General features: G+C 35.9%; 1 non-coding gene across 1 annotated transcript; it reads left to right on the plus strand.

Annotated features, from left to right (window-relative positions):
• Positions 1 to 20427: 20427 nt before the first annotated feature.
• LOC128655168 (U6 spliceosomal RNA) lies at positions 20428 to 20536 on the plus strand. Its single transcript, XR_008401712.1, has one exon. It is a non-coding gene; the product is annotated as a U6 spliceosomal RNA (small nuclear RNA).
• Positions 20537 to 20926: the final 390 nt, after the last annotated feature.

Raw genomic sequence — 20926 nt, forward strand, 5'->3', positions numbered from 1 at the left:
GAAGTTTGGAAAGACCTTTTACGTTTATTTGAAGGCAGAATAGCAGTCATAGCCTTCTAAATGGCTGCAGCAATATCATGTTTCATATCTGCAGGAATATCATGTACATTAGACAGTGAAGGAATAACAGTAGATGTATTTGTACTTATAGAAACAATATCAGCATGTAATAATTTGTCATAACAAGTGCCACATATTTGAGCTGAAGAAATAAGATCAGCTAATTTACAACAAACACACTTAGCTTTGGTAGAATTGTGCTCATGCAGCTTAGTTCCTACAGTAACATCAGAGGCAGGATCAGTTTGAGACATCTTGCAAAATGTAACAAAAAAGAAAAAAATTACATTTAAACAAAATATCCAATTTCCTCAAATAGCAGTTTCAGGAATGGGAAAAAAGCTTATGATAAAATTATTATACAAAAGTAAAATCAAAAGCAAACATCATAGTCCTCTATAAACAAATGAGAGCAGCGAGCAAAAGAGGGAGAGACTTAATATAACAAATGTTGGCGCTAAGAATGATGCAAAGATGACGCAAATGCAGAGGTAAAAACTTTTGGCGCCAAAGCTAACACAATGAAATGTCGCAATTCGCGTCATAACAGGCGCGACTTTGCGCCAAAAAAATTTGCATCAACAAAGACATAAGAAATTATGTGAACGACAGGTGCAACTTCGCTGCAACATTTTTGCGCCAAAAATGACTCAATAAATAGTAGCATTTTGCGTCATTGCGAGCCTAGTTTGCCTACAAAATTTTTGAAAAACAGACTCCAAGTTACAACTAACTCGAACCCCAGGTAACAAAAAAATACCTAAATTCTCTCATAAACATAATCTCCATGCTGAAACTGTTAGACTGCACAGGAAAATATACACAGACCTGACTCATGGCAAATATATGCAATACTGTATATATTAAAAACGTTATAATATAACTGAACTTTGAAAGGAATTGGGCTTCAAAATGCTTAGAAGCGCCTATTACAGAAGAAATCAAGCACATCTTGCTTCACCACCTCTAAAGGAGGCAAAGTTTATAAAACTGAGGTATAAGTGAGGTGGGAGGTGTAATTATAGGCAAGTTTGAGGTTTGGGAAACTTTGTCCCCTCTTGGTAGGAATGTATATCCCATACGTCACTAGCTCATGGACTCTTGTCACTTACATGAAAAAACTGTCATATGCATTCAGATAAGAGGAGGCCTTCAAAGGCTTAGAAATTAGCATATGAAAGTACCTAGGTTAGCTTTCAACCAAGAATACCAAGAGAACAATACAAATTTGATGATAACAGAAAATTGGAAAGTTGTTTAACAATGCATGCCCTATCTGAATCATGAAAGTTTCATTCTGACTAGACTGTCCCTTTAAATATTTAAACTGTGGTGTAAAGGAAAAGGTTAGTCCAAACCCACATGTAAATTTTTTTATATAATGCAGCCTGCAATTTCATTTAAGATTAGGTAATGATAAATAATGTTAATACAATACAATGTCAATTCAATTATTATTTAAAAACAATAAAATATTCAAATCATTGTGGAACACAAGAGGTTAACACTAACCTACAAAGAATAATATAAATTATTCTTGCAGTAGTCTGTTTTAATTAGTTACACATTTCAATATTTCAAGCAAATGAAAAATTATAAATTGGTCATTTCTAAGCAGGTTTTTAGAGATTGTTATTTCATGTCCTGGTTGCCATGGTTCTGAATCTTAATTTTAGATTATTAAGCACTTGAGACATTAATATGATCAGAACTGAATGATTTTGCATAGTTTAGTTAGAACATATCAAATACTTAATATGGCAAATATTTCTGACAAATATGAGATCAACAAAAACTTTTCACTATTAAAACAGAGCATGAAAATATGTAAATATAGTAATCATATGTTGCAAGTATATTCAACAAGACTGCTATTCATAATACATATTGGGTAAGAAAAATATATTGAACAGGGTCATTAATATAGTAGAATAGCGTAATCAACAAATACGTAATAAAAAAAACAATGCAACAGCGCTTTCTCTGAAATGCAAATAATCAGTAGATTTTTTTTTCTAAAAAAAAATCAAAATGTATTTCACTTTGCTCCTGTATCATGTAACAACCATTAGCCAATCACAGATTCATATACATATACTCAGTGAATTCTTGCACATGCTCAGTAGAAGCCAGCTCCTCGGATAGTGTGCATATAAAAAGACTATGCACAATTTGAAGTAAATTGAAAAGTCTCTTAAAAACGCATGATCTTTATAAATCATGAAACTTAATTTTAACTTTTGTGTCCCTTGAAGTCCAAAACTCTATTATGCAGAAACTGTGACACAGTGATACACAAAAACAAATGTACTGATACTTCCAGAAATCTTGACACAAATACAGACACACAAAATTCCACTGAAACACAACTGCATTGATTTACATTTAGACAGTCTAATGCTGATGTACTATTTCTACGCTACAGCCTACGTACCCTCTTTTTTTATTCTGCGCACTTGCAGATTATTTACTAAAGATCTGGCTGTAGAGACAGGAGAGGATAAAAAAATCTGATTGGGAATTTTACTCACTAGGCCTTTCTTACTCTAGAGAACCTATTCACTAAAGTTCACATAAGTGGAAATGAAGAAAACATGGGATAAAACAGACACATTGGCACTGATTCTATTTCTAAAAAAGGACATAAAACCGTTATTCTTAATCTACTACGGAATGTTTCTGGTGCCAGAAAGAGTCAATACTGTTGTTGGAATATTTATCTATAATTTTTGTAAAGGAAGGTCTGGAATACAAGTGTAAAATAGATAGTCCTTAAAGGGACAGTGTACTGTTATTTTTATCCTCTTTAATGTGTTGCCAACATGTATATTAAATTGATTACAAATAAAGTAATTAGCTTTATTTTGTCATTTGAAATTTTCACTTATTTTTCACTTGTTTTATCCCCACCTATAGTGAACATTGTAATACTTAAAGAAACAGTCTACTTAAAATGTTTTATTGTTTAAAAAGATAGATAATCCCTTTATTACCCATTACCCAGTTTTACATAACCAACACTGTTATAGTAATATAATTTTTACCTCTGTGATTATCTTATATCTAAGCCTCTGCAGAAAGCCCCCTTATCTCAGTTCTTTTAAAAGACATGCATTTTAGCAAATCAGTGCTGACTCATAAATATCTTCGTCGGAGTGAGCACAATGTTATCTATATCACACATGAACTAGCACTGTCTAGCTGTGCAAAACTGTCAAAATGCAGTGAGATAAGAGGCTGCCTTCAATGGTTAGAAATTTGCATATAAGCCTACCTAGGCATAGCTTTCAACAAAGAATATCAAGAAAAACAAAGAGAACCTATAAACTCATAAATATACATGTATACACTTATATACACACATATATATATATATATATATATATTCACACATGCATGTTTATATATATATATATATATATATATATATATATATATATATATATATATATATATATATATATATATATAAAACAGTAAATTGGAAGGATGTTTAAAATAACATGCCCTATCTGGATCATGAAAGTTTAATTTTGAATTTACTGCCCCTTTAATACACCAATTTTCATATTTCTGCATGTAATAGACACTACTATAAAGAATAATATGCACAGATACTGATATAAAAATCCAGTATAAAACCGTTTAAAAACTTACTTAGAAGCTCCCAGTTTAGCTATGTTTAAAACGTTAGCTGAAACACCCACTGAAAGTGGTTGTATACCAAAAAGAGATGACAACCCCCCCCCCTTTGCATATGAAAAGACTTTAAAAATAAACAAAACTATTATACTTTTTTCTTTTAAAAAAAAAAAAAAAAAACCTGTATAGGCTATATAAATAGATCATCTACAAAACATTTATGCAAAGAAAAATTGAGTGTATAATGTCCCTTTAAGTATTTGCTATGGATAAGCTCACAGTGGGGTGTCATAAAAATAAGCCCTTAAATGTTAATTTTCAGTTGTTCTCTTTAAGGGGCAATGAGCTAAAGGTCTCTGGGCTGGCAAGATTATTAAAGCTCGCCAGAACTTCTTTTTCCATGGTGGAATGATCTAAGGACACGTTTTACCCTGAAAACAGGATGTAAGGGGTGTATACTGCATTTTCGTATGGGGAGGAGATGCAAACATTACAAAGTGCACAAAAAAAATAGCATTTTAAAAATCTTACAAAATGAATAATTGAACCATTTACACAAAAATACGCATGAAAAAATTGTATTATTTAACTGCATCAAAAATCTTAACAAAATTTGTAATTTAAGTACACTGGATGTGCAAAAAACACACAGAAATGTACTTATAAATACAATATACAAAGTTATACAAATTATTATTTTTTGTAAAATGGGCGTATATAAAATTTTCTCTCTAACACAATTAATACAGTTTAATCCTGTAAAGGTTTTCGCACTACGGATATCACAATTTTTTCTCGCAAACTAAAATGTGGGGAGCTTTTCTCAAAACACTCAAAATACATATAGCCCTAATAGAAAAACACAGGCGATTTTAAGATACTATACACAGAAAGCAGCGTAATGTGATTTATATTCTCTGCAGGATTTACTTTTTAAAGTGTGCACCCTGTTCACGGCTAACTTTGCTCTACAGAGAAAAGTGTCCCTTTCCAGCGAGCTCCATTACTTTCACAGGGACTGCCCCATTTATTTTTTTTTAAAACAATTTATTTTATTAAGATTCATTGAAAGGCATACAGAATATACATATCAGTAAGGCTGTACAGCAAAATAATCTCCACATATACAACCAACAGTAGCCAAACTATATAAACATTGAGGTTAAATTACAGTATTTACTCAAATGAGGAAACAATATTGGTGCCAGCCCTAAGCCTTCTAGATACCCTCAGAGGCCACTCTTGGACCTCCCATTACAGTATAAACATAGCTGAAGAAGGCTACCTTGAACCCCTGAAGGCCACTTTTGGCTCTCCCATGATGAATCTTGGTTTTCTAATTTTATGGGCTTTAAATCTTTATGCTAAACTTGGGCTACAATCTTCATTCATACTATTAAACTGAAGCATAAGTAGAAAGAAATAAGGATGTAAATACACTTGCATGAACAAACATATATAAGAACGTGACTACTTTATATAAACAGTAGAAGGATCTGCGCTATCTGTCATTAATAAAAAGCTAACACTGTACCAGTTCTCTATTTCGGCCCTTCTGGTCATTAATTTTATATATCACAGAGCAGTCAGTATATCTCTAGTAGGAAGTAAAATCTACAGCTCTGGTTTCAGTGCTTGCCACTAAACTGTGGGAAGTTTTGGAATGTGTAACGATGCATACCCCAGATAGGAAAGTAGGGTTGACAGTACTATTAACCCGTTCTGGGCCTCATAATAAACAACACATATTAGAGCAGGCGTTAATGAACTGTTTTTAAATACGTAGCAAGTGAGAATGAAAAATAAATAAAAACTGCCCTGGACAGTCCTAATAAAGTATCAATTATCAATGAGCAGGTATTAATGACCATTATCTGCCAGCATATAATAGACCTGTACTAAACAGACCCAGCATAGTACAAAACACAGATGAACAGACACTTTTACACTGAGCAGACAGGCAAACAGCATAACTTTCCTAAATAGGCATACCAGTATACACAATACATATGAACTGTTGTTAGAAAACCAGGTTTAAAAGCATACAATAAGGCTTCCCTAGACACATTAGGTTAGTACCAACTTTTAGCTAAAGGGAATATGGGAAAACATGAAAAAAAAAAAAAAAAAAAGAATATGGGCAGGATGTGACCATCTTCTCAGAAATTAAATCCTAAACTCTTCTTCAAACTACGATCTTCAGACCTCACGGTCTTCATAAAAGTTCCAGGCAGGATTCTTCATGTTTTTTTAGGAATGAGAAGAGTCACACGTACTGAAGTATCTCACCCCACACCCTTTCTCCATATCTCAAGTCTTGGCAGAGCGGCACACAGTCTTAGCCAGCCACAGGGATCAAAAATACTGGGGAAAAGCTTAGGAATCCCCTCCGATGCGTTCTCTCTGACATGAGCCTGACTGTTATTGCACGCATGAGTAAGGCCCTCATCCATATACAGCATTGGGGTAAGTTGAAGAGTTGTACCGCTGTGTCTGACCCACAGGGCCTCTATGCCATCCCTCTGGACCCATAAGCAACTTAGATGTTGTTCTCGAGGATCGGCCACATCTTTCAAGGCATTTGCCGGTATTTGAGAGGAGATATCTTGATCTTGCCACAGCGTAAATGCTGAGTCAGCCCACGAGAGTGTCGCAGTACTAGCAGCAGGACTCAGCTGCTCCCTGTGTATCTCTCTCTCTATAGGGGATTGCGGGGAAGCTTCCTCTTGCGTATCCCAAAATTGAGTTTTCAGGGAGTAGGACCCAAGATTTTGAATTATCCCCTCTTCAAACTCAGCAAACCGGGTCAGCAACTTAGCAGTTATGATGTCCCAAGTGTGCTTAGAATGTTCTATAGTAGCCATTTTTCATTCGAATTGTGCTGCGATCACTCGGTGGTGGAAGCAGGTGCAAAATATACAGCATGAAGCGCTGTTCCTCCTGTCTCTGCAGGAAAATGGGGAGGGCGAGATGAAGGCCTCGGCTGTTAATTAGCCTCCGCTACGCACCTCATCTATGCAGGTCTTCCGGGCTGGGATTTCTCATAAAAAGTACAGTAATCTGCTCAGCAGGCTCTGGGCTTCACGGAATAGATTAGTAATAGTAGGAAAACAGGTCTAAGGAGCGATAAATTGCGGATTAACCAGCTCCTGTCACCAGCCATAGAGAAAAGCAACCATCTTGGCTGCTGTTCAGACATGCCCCCCGGACTGCCCCATTTTAATGATAATTCTATAAGGGCAGACCCTGCGAGGGTTGGCGAAAAAAACAAAGTCTGATCTGGCGAGGTTTAAATAATCGGTCCCTAAGTATAGAATCAGAGATAACATAAGGAGCCTTTGCGTATGTGTGTATAAAGAGTGATAATGTAAGGAGAATTGATTTCCCTGCAAGCTCAACACATTTCAATGGGTTGTGGTTTCAAAGAGCAAAACCAGCAAGTTCATATTCAAAAATGAGCCTAAAGGAACAATTTCTCATTAATTAAAAAGTCAATGGAAACCCATTAAGGGGAATCAAATTTTACAGTACACTGTGCCTTTAAACACCATGTTGCTGTTTATAGACATATGGTCTACAGAATTGCTTGCTACAGTATTCAGCAAACAGATATTTACAAGACCTAGACTTTTAGGACAGTGCTTCTCAGAGTAGCAATGCACTAGCACAAGGGAGTATATACTTATATATGTGTGCATATGTATATTTACACCTATAAACATATAAATATACATACAAAAAGAAAATACCAATGGCACCACCTATAGGAATTACATTTTTAATGTCAATCTAATACATATGATTGACTATATATTGTTAATACGGCTGAAGGGTGCTGTGTATTGACACACAATTTGACAAGTATTACAATTGATGGAAAGGCCCACCCAGTTGTAAAAAGAATTCTTCTGAAGAATCGACCAATAGCATCGTGAAACGCGTCAGGCTCTGCCCTCCGACACTTACACGCTCTGCATGTTTAGCACTATAGGCAAACAGGCAAGTTGCGGCTCATCTTCTGCTGACAAGCCTAAAGCCTCAAGCATACACTGCAGTAGCAGTTTCTTTTATGCAGATCAGATACAGTGAGTTTTATTTTGTTTTATTACAAGTGTGTTGTGAAGTGTTTTTATCAGATTCTAACAGTCTTTTCAGTGTGACACTAGTGTGGATTTTGCCCCTCACATTGGGGATTGTAATAAACTTGAATTCTATATACATCCACCAGTCTGCTCTTTTCAACTAGATAGCTCCCCTGACTCCCTCCTCCCTGATATACATATAAAGGGAAAGTAGAGAGGAAACAAATTGGTCTACAACACGGATTGAAAAACTGTACCGGTATGGGAGACCTAGTGCTACGCTGAACATTCCTGAGCAGTGAAAAACAATGCTGGATGACTGGACAAGGCTAATTACAGCCCCCACGCCTAACTCTTACCTCATATCGATTGAGGTACTACCAAGTGAGTGGTCATCTGTATGTGTTTTTTTCTGTTTGTGAAGCCATAACATACAACACCCAGATCCAGCTTTTTTGTTCGCCCCTTCCCTCTTCTACCCACTATATATATATATATATATATATATATATATATATATATATATATATATATATATATATATATATATATAATTATATATAGGTACAGATATATACAGATATATATAGGATTATTTATTTATAAATACATAGAAAATATTCTGGTATGTGCAGAACTTTGGAATGTGAAATATTTACAGTAAATACATAGTTAAAACCTTTATTAAATATGAATATTGCATAAATATGATTTTACATGTTTTCATCTACTTGACAGCAAAGGGCTCCAATGCACTTCTATATATGTCTATATACAGTATGTGTACACATTATGTGCTTATATGTGCATATATGTGTCTGTAAATACATAAATACTCATATAAATACATAAATACACATGTACACACATATAAGCATATATCTATACATACATATACATATTTAGAGATGTACAGTATATGTATGTATCTCAATGTTAAAGCCCTTTGCCAAAAAAAATTAACACCTGAGACCTCATATATTTGAGCCCTTATAACTTTTTTGTGCATTTTTTTAATAAGTTTTATAAGATAGTGTTATTATGAGTGTAGTTGTACTTTTTAATGTATTTGTGAGGTGTTTTGTGTCACAAAACAGTTAATCAGAGCTCTGCAGTAATCATTCTAGCATAAATCACCAGTGCACGTACGCGTTCATGTTTACATTCAACTTGTTATATGAATCCTAAAACCGATGTATGCAAACACCCGTGATAAACCCCTTTTTGTTTACGCTCCACTCGGAATCTGGTTGTAAGTTATTCTAAAAGGTACCTATAAATACATTAAATATGTATGATGCTTACTAGTTCATTAAATACTGTAATAAGAAAATAAATACTGGTTTGACCAAAATATGCCAAAATTAAAATAAATAAATAATTAATTGACAAATAACTGATGCAGAAACATTTTAAAGCCTTTTTAAAAATATTGTTTCCAAAAGAAGACTTGTTACATTTTATAGACAACTATAAAATCAATATTTTACGCTGTCATTATACTCTTCCCCCCCTTAAAATGCAATCTTGTGGAACTTGATTAATGTAGGTAATATTCAAATAAGAGAAAAGAATGGTAATGACATAAGATTAATGATTTTTGCAGAAAAACACCCAGGAATAAGTAATGAGCTTTAGCTGATAAATACATTAAGTAATGGATCTGATTAAAATTAATAAAACAATGCAGAAATAATTACATGAAAAATACATACATAGCAAGAGGATGTATTGCATTGCATGATTTGAGAAAAAAAATGAAAATTGCTTTAATTTGAATAATAGCTGCAGGATTAACATTGTTCAGGGGAGAAAATGATGCTGCTAATATAATATAATATTATTGAAATATATAGTGTAAAACATAAACATCACTAAACATCCATTAGCAAATAGCATGAAAATACAACTATTACAGTAAATGGATCTTAAACGCTATTTATAAGTGAAGAAATTAAGCGTTCATGCAGAATAGTGTGGGAGTATCAGATCAGAAAATGATATGCTTACTTGTGCACATATATTCACCAGAATACACATGAATACCTAAATATTGTGAGTTAAGAATGTTAACTATCCAGAGCTATGTACGGAAGATGTAAAATGGTGTAAACTACCAAAGCGGCCGACTTGTAGTTCATGGCTTAATTTTAGCACCAGGTTTCCAATGAACCAGGTTTCCAATGTACCAGGTTTGCAATGAACAATATTGCACGTGTGTAGTTGCTCTTTACATGTACGTGTAAGTTAATGTGTTAACGCTTTCATCTGACTTCGGATTTCTTGAAAATCGCTCTATAACAAGTTTATTGCTATTGTAACCCAACCTTACACTATAAAATTTACATTTAACGTTTTTGCTGCTTACCTGAGATCACCTCTAGAGAGAAACAAAAACAAAGATATATTGAATTCATTAAAAAAAAAACATTAAATGAAAAATGTTTGATTTAAAGAGATACTGAACCCAATTTTATTCTTGCATGATTCAGATAGAGCATGCAATTTTAAGCAACTTTCTAATTTAGTCTTATTACCAACTTTTCTTTGTTCTCCTGTATCTTTATTTGAAAAAGCCGGAATGTAAGCACTTGCTGATTTGTTTTCTAGCTTTGGGAGTGAGAGGAATAATAGTAATTTGGGGTTGTTAGGTGTTTGTTTCGCTATCACCATTGTTATGCAAATGAGGACTTCTTCCCAAAATTTGTCTAGATCAGGGCAATTCCACCATATATGTGTAGGTGCCCCGTTGCCACCACAGTCTCTCCAACATTTGCCGTTGGCATATTTGTATATTTTTTTGTAGTCTGTTAGGGGTGAGGTACCATCTAGTAAGGAATTTATAGTTAGTTTACTGAAATTTTGTGGATATGGATGCTCTTTTGGTTATTGAAAAGGCATCAATCCATTCTTGGTGTGATATTTCTATATGTAGTCCTTTATCCCACTGTTTAGTGTATATTGGTAATGTAAGGGGATTGTCAAGGAGCACCACTTTGTAAAGTAAGGATATAGCGTGTCTTGGTGTGGAATCCAGGGGACACAGTTCTTTAAAGTGTGTTAGATATCTTGTGAGATGTTGTCTGTGTGAGTGAGTGGCTAGGAAATGGCTTAACTGTGTGTGGGAGGACCAATTCATATGTATATTGGGAGAGTCCTCGTGTTTTTTGGTTAACGCTTTAATTTTATGGGTTTTTTAAAGTGTGAATAATATTCTGTGGTGTTTCCGTTCAAGCTGTGATTCTTTGAGGAACCAGGGTAATGTTGGATTATTGCTTATGGGCACCATTGGCAAGACAGGCGTAGAGATATTTGTGGACATTCTTATCACTTTATCCCAGTTCTGATAGAATTCTATTGTGTAGCTACAGGTGGTCTATGGTTAGCGGGGAGCCACACCTTGACCCCTACATTGCCTAGTCCCAGGATGTGTCTATTTTATTGAACTAATATCTTGTCTGGATTATTAGCACACCACTCTAGCAGTCTGTGAAGGGTAATGGCTTTTTTATATAGTGCTATATTTGGCACGCCTAATCCTCCTCTGTCTTTGGGGATATACATGGTTTGTTTAGCTATTCTAGGTTTGATACCACTCCAGATGTATTGTTCAATCAGTGATTGGATTTTACTCAGATAATTTGGTGGTAGTGGTATTGGGGTGGTCTGTAAGAGTTATAGCAACCTTGGGAGTATGTTCATCTTTATGATGTTAATTCTTTCTAGCCAAAAGGTAGACTTATTTCTCCAGCTGGAGAGGTCTGCTAACAGAGTTTTTTTTCCACTTGTTTGTAATTTGCTTGGAAAATGACCTGTGAGTCTGGTGATTATTAGATGCCTAGGTGTTTCATTTTTGTTTTTTGGTGTTTTAGTGGGCAGTAAGTTGAGGTCATAAGATATGTTCATTATTTCAGATTTTGATCAATTGAGTTGGAAATTAGAAACTGTTCACCCCCCATTTCTCTATAACTGTTGATAACTCCATCATTACCCCTACCCCACTTGCCCGATGTCTTGGGGTCACTCCTTACATTCAGTCCTTGGATAAAGCCTGCTGCTTCCACCTTAAAAACAGCTCTAAAAATAGACACTTCCTTACACAAGACACAATTGAGATTTTAATACACTCTCTCATCCTTTCCCGCCTCGACTACTGCAACTCCATCCTCTCTGGTCTCCCTAACTGTCGCCTAGCTCCTTTACAATCCATAATGAATGCCTATGCCAAGCTCATTTTCCTTACACATCGCTCTTCATCTGTTGCACCTCTCTGCCAGTCCCTTTACTAGCTTCCTCTTGCCTCCAGGATTAAACACAAAATTCTGACTTTGACATACAAAGCCCTCAACTGCACTGCTCCCCCCTATATCTCAGAACCTTGTCTCCAGATACTCTCCCTCTTGTACCCTTTGTTCTTCTCACAGTCGCATACTCTCCTGCTCTCTTGTTACCTCCTCACATTCCTGTTTACAGGACTTCTCCATACTGGCTCCCATCTTATTGAACTCTCTGCCTCGCTCCACAAGACTTTCCCCTAGGTTTATAAGCTTCAAGTGCTCCCTAAAGACTCTACTATTCAGGGATGCACATAACCTACACTAATCTTCCCTAACTCCATTTCTATCCCCTTGAACTTCTTAGCATGTAAGCCTATGAGCCCAGCTGTTTGTAGATCACCTTCATAAAAGCCAACTACAACAGTGCAACTCTCGGCAGGGCCCTCTACCCATTTGATCCCTATAAATGTCATCTTGTATACCGCCTATGTTTATAGCACTGCTGAATCATTTGGCGCTCTACAAATACCTCATAAAAATAATAATAAAATTAAAATAATACTGAGAGCACATTTCATGCATAAACACAATTGTGTGCAAAACTAAAGAAATCATACACCAGGTTAACACTGTACTATTGATTAATGGCTGCCCCCCAACACAAGTAGACAATAAGACACAAATATAGTCGCTAGTGGGTGCAAAAATGTTAGCAAAAAAAGGAAAATTAAAAAAAAAATAAGAATAAAGACATCAAACCTCTGACATATCATACATTAATGTACATTTATTTTATACTATATAAAAGTATAGCACAGCATGAAAAATGGACAAAAAAGATGAAAGTAAACAAAATTAAAAAAGCAGTAAAGAGTGTTAAAATAAATCAAATCAAATAATTGGAATTTATTACAAATAAAACATGCTGCTATATGTATATGTACAACGTTTTTGTTGCATAAGTTATTTCAAGAAACACAAATATGAATACATTTTCATGTTCGTAAGACTTTAATGTATGAAATACTTTAATCTTACACATGATTTAAAATTCAATTCATTTTTATGCTGACCCTGCAAAATAAAAAATTATGTGGCTAGTGTTTCAAATAAAGGATGCTTATATTAAGAGAAAAGTATTAAGGAAATAAACGTAAAATTATAAATACTGGTAAGCAAATTTGCCCAAGGGAATGAAGGGACCAGTATTTTTGACTTCAGAGAGAATACATGTTGATCTTTTAATGTCAATAATTTGGATGTGGCCAACTGCTTCTCAGTTTCCATTAGCCTAATCTCCGCTGTCTGCAGATCTTGTTGCCTCCTCTGAAGCAGTCGCTGTAGAAGCTCAGATAGCAGCAGAACAGATGTTCTTTTATACAGTATGTGAGTCTACAGAACAAACCATTTACGATAATTTAAACTTAAAGTGACAATAAAGATTTTTTTTTTCATATATGCAAAATAAATTAATTCCTGAATTGCAAAGCACAGACAAATAAAATTCATATTTCTTCAGCATTTAAAACTGTAATTTAGGGGTTGATTGCAAAACTTTGCAATCCCATTTATCTGCATTTTTTGATATGAGTGATAACAATCCACAAGTTAACAATATTTCTATAATGGGAAAAGTTCAGATCTGAGTAGAGGGAGGGAAAATCTCACATATGAAGCATGGGAAAAAAACTGGTTTGGAAATCCCAATCCTCGTGATTATGGGTTTCACACTTATTTTGGAAACAAAATGGACACATACATTTCAACACAAAAAGGGATTTGTTAGAGTGCAAAAATAGCCATGTTGACGTGTTTTCAGTGTTATTATCTTGTGCGTATGTAACTAATACATTATGAAAGGGCCACAGATGCCATTTTAAATGTATATATCAATAAATGGTCTAGAATTAGTAAAGTGAATGTAAATTATTTTTTTTTAGAATCAAAGTTTTTTATTGAGGAATACCAGATATACAAAGGTAACATACAGTAAACATTATACATCAAATTGAAATATGTCACCTCTAAGGCTTTATCCAGCCATTAACCTCTAGCATAATATGAAGTAATCACAGTCTGGCATTGCCTCTTTTTCATTTTGTTTCCTATGTCATAACACAGAAAGAAAGAAAAAAACCATTCACCGTGTAGATATCCATAACAACATGTACATCTTATAGTATGGTAAACTAAATAAAACATACAGATGTAAGAAAAACTTATAACAATATATTAGCAATTGCGGATAAATACAGCTGATTTGTTCACTTGCAATAAGGGTGAACCCTGATGGGGGGGCGGAGCCACATGGAATACCCGGATAGTGGGATGTTGCAGACAAAAGGGTGGACAGTAGCTAAAGGTGAGGGCGAGGTGGCGAAGCCATAAGTTATATTGAGTGAACCCCTCTCCTAGGGAAGTGTCAGCTATAGACAATGCGGGAAAAAGGAGAAGGGGTATGACCCACCGGCAACCAGTACCGACGGGAAAGGAAGGAGAGGGGCTCAGTATAATGATATATTAAATTATACTATATGCATATTACCAAACTGTCTTAACTGAGAGGCTTAAACATTGATCACTTTAGAATACTAATTTCCTCCCATGAGATGCAGGGAGAAAACCATAAAAATTATATAATCATGCAAGGCCAAAGTATATTTAACCAGAGATGATAAGTAATAACACGCTTTGGGGTAGATATAGTAATAGAGTCTCACTTTTGGGTGACCCCAGATTGCTATGGAGAATGCTATAGATGAATATTATGGTGGTATATGTGACTAGATAAAGTGGGTGACATAGAATTAGTGAAATAGGATCCACTAACAATGCATATGGCGAGGAAAGCTGACTTTCATTTTCTGTAATTGTAGCTTGTTAGTGAGTCAGTTGTCATGCAAATTAGAGCAATAGATAGTATAGATACTAACAGGTTTGCTAGATATCAGAACCTAGGAGAATAAACATGATTTCCTCATCACAATGATAACATATTTATACAGTGACAGTAAGTCAAATAATGGGGAGGTAGGATTAACTGAAGTCTCTTTTTGATAAACATGAGAACCTCCTAACAACTTAGAGGTTAAGCGAGTAAACAGTGAAGCATAACGTGTAGGTGTTGTCTGGGGGAGCATGTTTGATAAATCAACATAATACAAAAATAACGCAACTAAACAGTTATTAATCTGTATCCAGCTCCGTATATATAGTCAGCAAACCTGAACATCGCCTGCATATGCTCACAGAAAATCTACACTACTCTGTACCTTTATTTAAGAAAAAGATCAAACAGCGATATCCGAAAAATAATCTAGAATAATATATAGTCTTATAGTCTTATATACCTCCCTAGCCGTGTTTGGGCTACTTTTGAACCCCTGTAACCAGTCTTAGATTGCTGGAGGTAAAAGAACTATACTTAAGTTTGAAATTAAGCCTCCATTGCAAAATATATAAGTATGAACTCATGCCCAGACAGTTGTGTGACATAATGTTGAACTCAAGAGAAATTTCAAAATAGTGGACCAAAGCCACTCACTAAATAGCTCAGTCTTACTACTGAGAATGGGATTTTACCCCCTCCATAGTGTACATATATGATTTCTAAATAGCTGGTCAGGCGACAAGTGATAATTTGGCAAGATTAGGGCCAGCTGTGAATAATAACAGTTGTGTTTACATGAGAGACTAAGGGAATAATATAGGGGAGCGGGGGGAAGGACGGTGACGAAAGTCAACTATGTGGATGGGTACTTACAGGGTATTCCTGGGCCTACACTATTATAAAGCTAATGAGGCACACGACTGCTAATCGGCCAATATACAGCGCTAATATGCAATATTACATCTGCATACTGCCTAACTAAGAACATCAAGGGATCAGTATTGAAACACACTATAGTAATCTTTCTACACTGTACATGGGTAGCTGGAGTATATCTATAGTAACCCAATGAACAGCCACATAACCCCACATTTAAAGCAATAAAAACAACACAATTCTCAAGGCCGTGTTATATTAGCAGCGGCCACCCACAGAAGATAATCCCCAGGATCTCATAACTCCAGCCACAGCTGTGGTAATGTTCAAAGTCCCCCATATTACTTAAAAGCATCGTCTGCGGGTCGGGCTCCCACACCAGTAACTAACAAAATATAGCAGTGTTCAATTTGTAATCCTGTGTTTGCCAAAGTTCACCATATCATCCTGAGTCAAGCCGGTATGTAGAGATAGCATACTGTAGATCCAAATTTAGCCTATGCCCTCTGGAGTATAGTGGCGATGATGTTTGACTCGCCCGGCGATAATCTGGACCGGCAATCCACCCGCCGCCATGTGCTGTGTATGAACAAAGTTAGCTAAAAGAGAGCGGTGTACCTCCATTTTCAAAACGGACAATCTGTGTTCCAATAACTGTTGCAGCTCCGTTTCATGTGGGATCCGTTCCGGACCTGCCGTTATGCTTAATGCTGTTATAATGTAAACAGCAGGCAGAGGGTCACACCGGCCGCACGGCAGGTCGCCTAGCATTCCCATGCAAGGATGAAGCAGAGGTAGTTGTTGCCACACCACCGGAGGGCCCACCAGTGGAAGCTCTGTCCATGTGTCTCCGAACTCCTCATCATTAAGTGCGCAGTTAACCATTCCCTCTAATGCCGATTGTAGTACATCCGACAGGTAAGAAAAGTGGCTTACAAGCCGCCGATCCAGATCCCGCAACATGGCAAGGAGTAGTCCTTGAGTCTCCACCATTGTAAGGGTAGCTTCAGGATCTGTACTGTAATGCCTTAGACTCGTTGTAGTGGAGATAGGCATCATAATCACGCCACACATATAACATCAGTTCCCTCCTGCAAGGGTTACTAAAAAGAGTCTTAAGCCCAGAATTTAACTGAGTATCCCTCTATGAGAAAACAACTAATAGAAGTCCATGCTTGAATTTATCTTATGTTTATTTCATTATGGCCTAGGAGCTCACAGAATTTGCGTCTTACTGCCTTAGCTGTTGGCTCCGCCCCCCTGTGAATGTAAATTTTAATGAATAAGTGCCCAGTTTTAAAAAAAAATACTATTAAAAAGCACTTTCATTCATTAAACTTTGCGGTCTGTACAGTTTTTTTTTGTAAACAAGATCTGTACAGTGAGTTCTGCAACTTTGGACTTTAAAAACTCATCACTTAGTGGTTTTATCATTTACAGTGTGAAAACTATAAAAATCCTGTTAAAGAAGATACGACAAATTGCAGCCACTTTATTTTTATGGAAATTAATGTCCAACAGTTCTCTTCTTGATTTTAGATGAAAATCTTGGCAAAACAGAAAACAAGGTTTTCCAAATTCCTTTTTAAAAAATACTTTTAACATTTTTAAAGTTTTAAAAACTACATTGATAAAACAAGTCTAGTATAACCATGATGCCTATATAAAAATGGTATTCATATTGCTTAACATTTATCAATACTTTTATTAATAACTTGGAGCAAGGATTAAATAGTAACATCTCTATTTTTGCAGATGATATAAACTTTTGTAAGGTTATTAGGTCAGTGCAGGATGAAATTGATGTACAGGGGATCTATAAAAATTAGAAGAATGGGCAGGTAAATGGAAATTGAGATTTAATACTGGAAAATGCAAGGTTCTACATTTTGGAAGTAACATAAGCAGGCAACCTATTATTTAAATAGGACTAGTCTCAGCAAAACAGAGCAGGAAAGGGATTTGGGAGTAGTAATAGATAACAAGCTAAAGAAGGGTGCACAATGCAGGACAGGGGCTTCTAAGGCTGATAAGATACTAGCATGTATTAAAAGTGGCATTGATGCAAGGAAGGAAAGAAGAATTCTGTCATTATATAAATCCCTGGTAAGACCTCACCTTGAATATAGAGTGCAGTTCTGGGACCAGTCTCGAAAAAAAGACATTGCAGAATTAGAAAAAAGTTCAGAGAAGGGACACAAAACTAATAAGGGGAATGGAGAAATTAAAGGGACATTAAAAACCTCAAGATATTACCATACATCGTTTAATTACATGTAGTAAAACATCTTTGCAATATACTTTATTTATTTTGTTCTCCTTTTCTGTAATTTTATTCTGAACATTGTGGGCTTTCCAATTCATGTTAAACATGGAAGTGCAGACACAGTTATATTCCATACAGTCATTGGTTGCAGCTCTAGTAAGCCATTTATAACCATTCCTAATTGGCCTCAGCAGAAAAGGTAGCCTAATTTACAATATGTGCCGCCACTGCATTGTGGACATTAACTTTACCCTTATTTATTTTAATATTTAAACAACTAATATCATTTTTAAAAATACATGTACAAATTATTCTTAGGCTAATCTTTGCTCTGAATACATCAATACGATCCGTTTAAACTATCAGAGATTACCCAAACTGGGTCTGATTTCTCTAGAAAAAAAGGTGCTTGAGAGGTGACATGATTACTTTATATAAATGTATTCTAGTCCCATATACAGAGATGGCAGAAGCTCTGTTTATTCCAAGAAAATTGTTTGTGACAATAGGTCACAATTTAAAGGTATAGCGAAGTCAAAATTAAACTTGCACGATTCAGATAGAGCCTGACATTTTAAGACACTTTTAAATTCACTTCTATTTTCAAATGTGCTTCGTTTTCTTAGTATCCCTTGTTAAAAAGGAATACACACATATCCTACACTAGTGGGAGCTGCTGCTAATTGGTGCCTGCACACATTTGTCTCTTGTGATTGGCTAACTAGATGTCTTCAGATAGCTGCCAGTAGTGCAATGCTGTCCCTTCAGCAATGGATAACAAGAGAATGAAGAAAATTTGATAATAGAAGTAAATTGGAAAGTTGTTTAAAATGGTATGGTCTATCTGAATCATAAAATACAAATTTGGGGTTTACTATCCCTTTAAGGCTAGAGGAAAGGAGATTTAATCTCCTGCAACTGAATCATTTTTTAACTGTACAAACAATCAAATTGTGGAACTCATTACTAAGGAGGTAGTAAATGCCAATACATTAGATACATTAAAAAAATGGTTTAGAAATATTTCTGGCTAAAAACAGAATTCAGGAAAATGATTACTGGTGTTAAATGGGTCACTTTTTCAATGGGATTAATTTAAGACCAACTGGAGCTTTTATTGTAACTATATGAAGATTTGTATAGGTTGAACTCGATTGACGTATATCTTTTTTCAACCTCATCTACTATATCACTATGTCAGAATGTTACAATAAACTCCACTCTATCCAATTGCAACAGACACTAACTCTATTAACCCCAATTAATCCATTTGGAATTTAAATGATCCCGTTATCGGGAGTTCAGAGTGCCATTGTGGGAAATCTAATCTTCTGGGAGTTAACGATCTCGGCTGTGTTTGACTCAGAAAAATTGTGATCACTTTGTTAACAAAAACAGACATTCCTGTTTTTCCAACATCGGGAAAAAAGTCAGAAAGATTGGAATCAACTACTTTGTTAGAAAAAACCCTATTAAATCTTATCTTTTGTGCTGAGACCAATTACTGATGATATAAATGAGCTCCTGCACATATCAACCAATTAACATGCAGCATGTAGGAAGATTAGGATTCTGTAAGAACTTTAAAAAAAAAATCTTTTATCCAATCTGCTTTGCTCTTTTTGTGTATTTTGTTAAAGAGTAAATCTAGGTAGGCTGAAAAAGTGTGTAAGTGTCTTTAGCAGTCTATGGCAGCAGTGTTTTCAACTATGTTATAAACAATGTTGCAAACTGCTGCCAGATGGCTAAAGGCACATGCATGCTTTAGAGCTCACCCAGGATTACTCTTTAACAAAGAATACCAAGAGAACTTAGCAAAATTGATATACATTGAAAAGTTGTTTAAATTCCATGGTCTATCCAATCCATGTAAGTTTAATTTTGACTTTACTGTCCCATTAAGCCTACATTCTACTCCATTAAATTCTATTAACCCCTTGTGCCATTCGGATGTAGATCTACGTCATGTGGCACATAGCCCTTCATTCTCATAACAAATATCTACTTCCGACATGCTGGAATCCCAAGCAGTCTCGGTTGTCAAGTGACAACTGAGAGATGCTGCTTGTGGGCTTCCAGCATTTGCCTTAATGTGGTAGCAGAGCACGATTGGCAGATTGTCATGGTAAGACTGGAGGCAGGTGGGCAGCACAGCGGTGGAGGGGCAGTGGGAGGGTCCCTACACTACAGAATTTTTTTTAAAGGGAGAGGAAGGAAGGGGACACTACATTATGGAAAAGGGAGTATAAGAGAGGATGGGAGGGGGGTAAATGAATGATCGTGGGGAGGTGGCAGGAAGGGGGACCCATACATAACAATATATATATATAAATAGTGCTCGCTTTGGCAGCACATATACTAAAAAATTGGAATGATACAGAGAAGATTAGCATGGCCCCTGCACAAGGATGACACGCAAATTCGTGAAGCGCTCCATATAAAATAATAAAAAAAAGTATATATAAATAAATTACTAAGAAATAAAAAATAAATAAAAAATAGCTGTCTGGGGGCGGAGCTTAGCCACGCAGGCGGATGGCTGGGTTTTGAATCAGCTCCTAAATCCCCAAGCAGCATACGTTCTAATTTAGGCACTTTTCCCCTCTAAATCACCCCTGCTTGTGTGGGAGCACTACCCTCATCACCCGGTCAGTAATTTGAAGGGCAAGAAGGTTGCCTCTGACCGCTCCGGAGCTTTCTACTTGGAGCGAGTGACTAAGCCTGCGCCATCACCGGAGGCCCAGAGCCTGTGCCGCACGTTATTTGTGCCCTGATTCTTGCTAAGCCCTGACTCTTGTTCATCGGAACCCCTGCACCGGCACTGGAGGCGTTT

The sequence above is a fragment of the Bombina bombina genome, chromosome 3 (assembly GCF_027579735.1).
Source record: "Bombina bombina isolate aBomBom1 chromosome 3, aBomBom1.pri, whole genome shotgun sequence".
Lineage (NCBI taxonomy): Eukaryota > Metazoa > Chordata > Amphibia > Anura > Bombinatoridae > Bombina > Bombina bombina.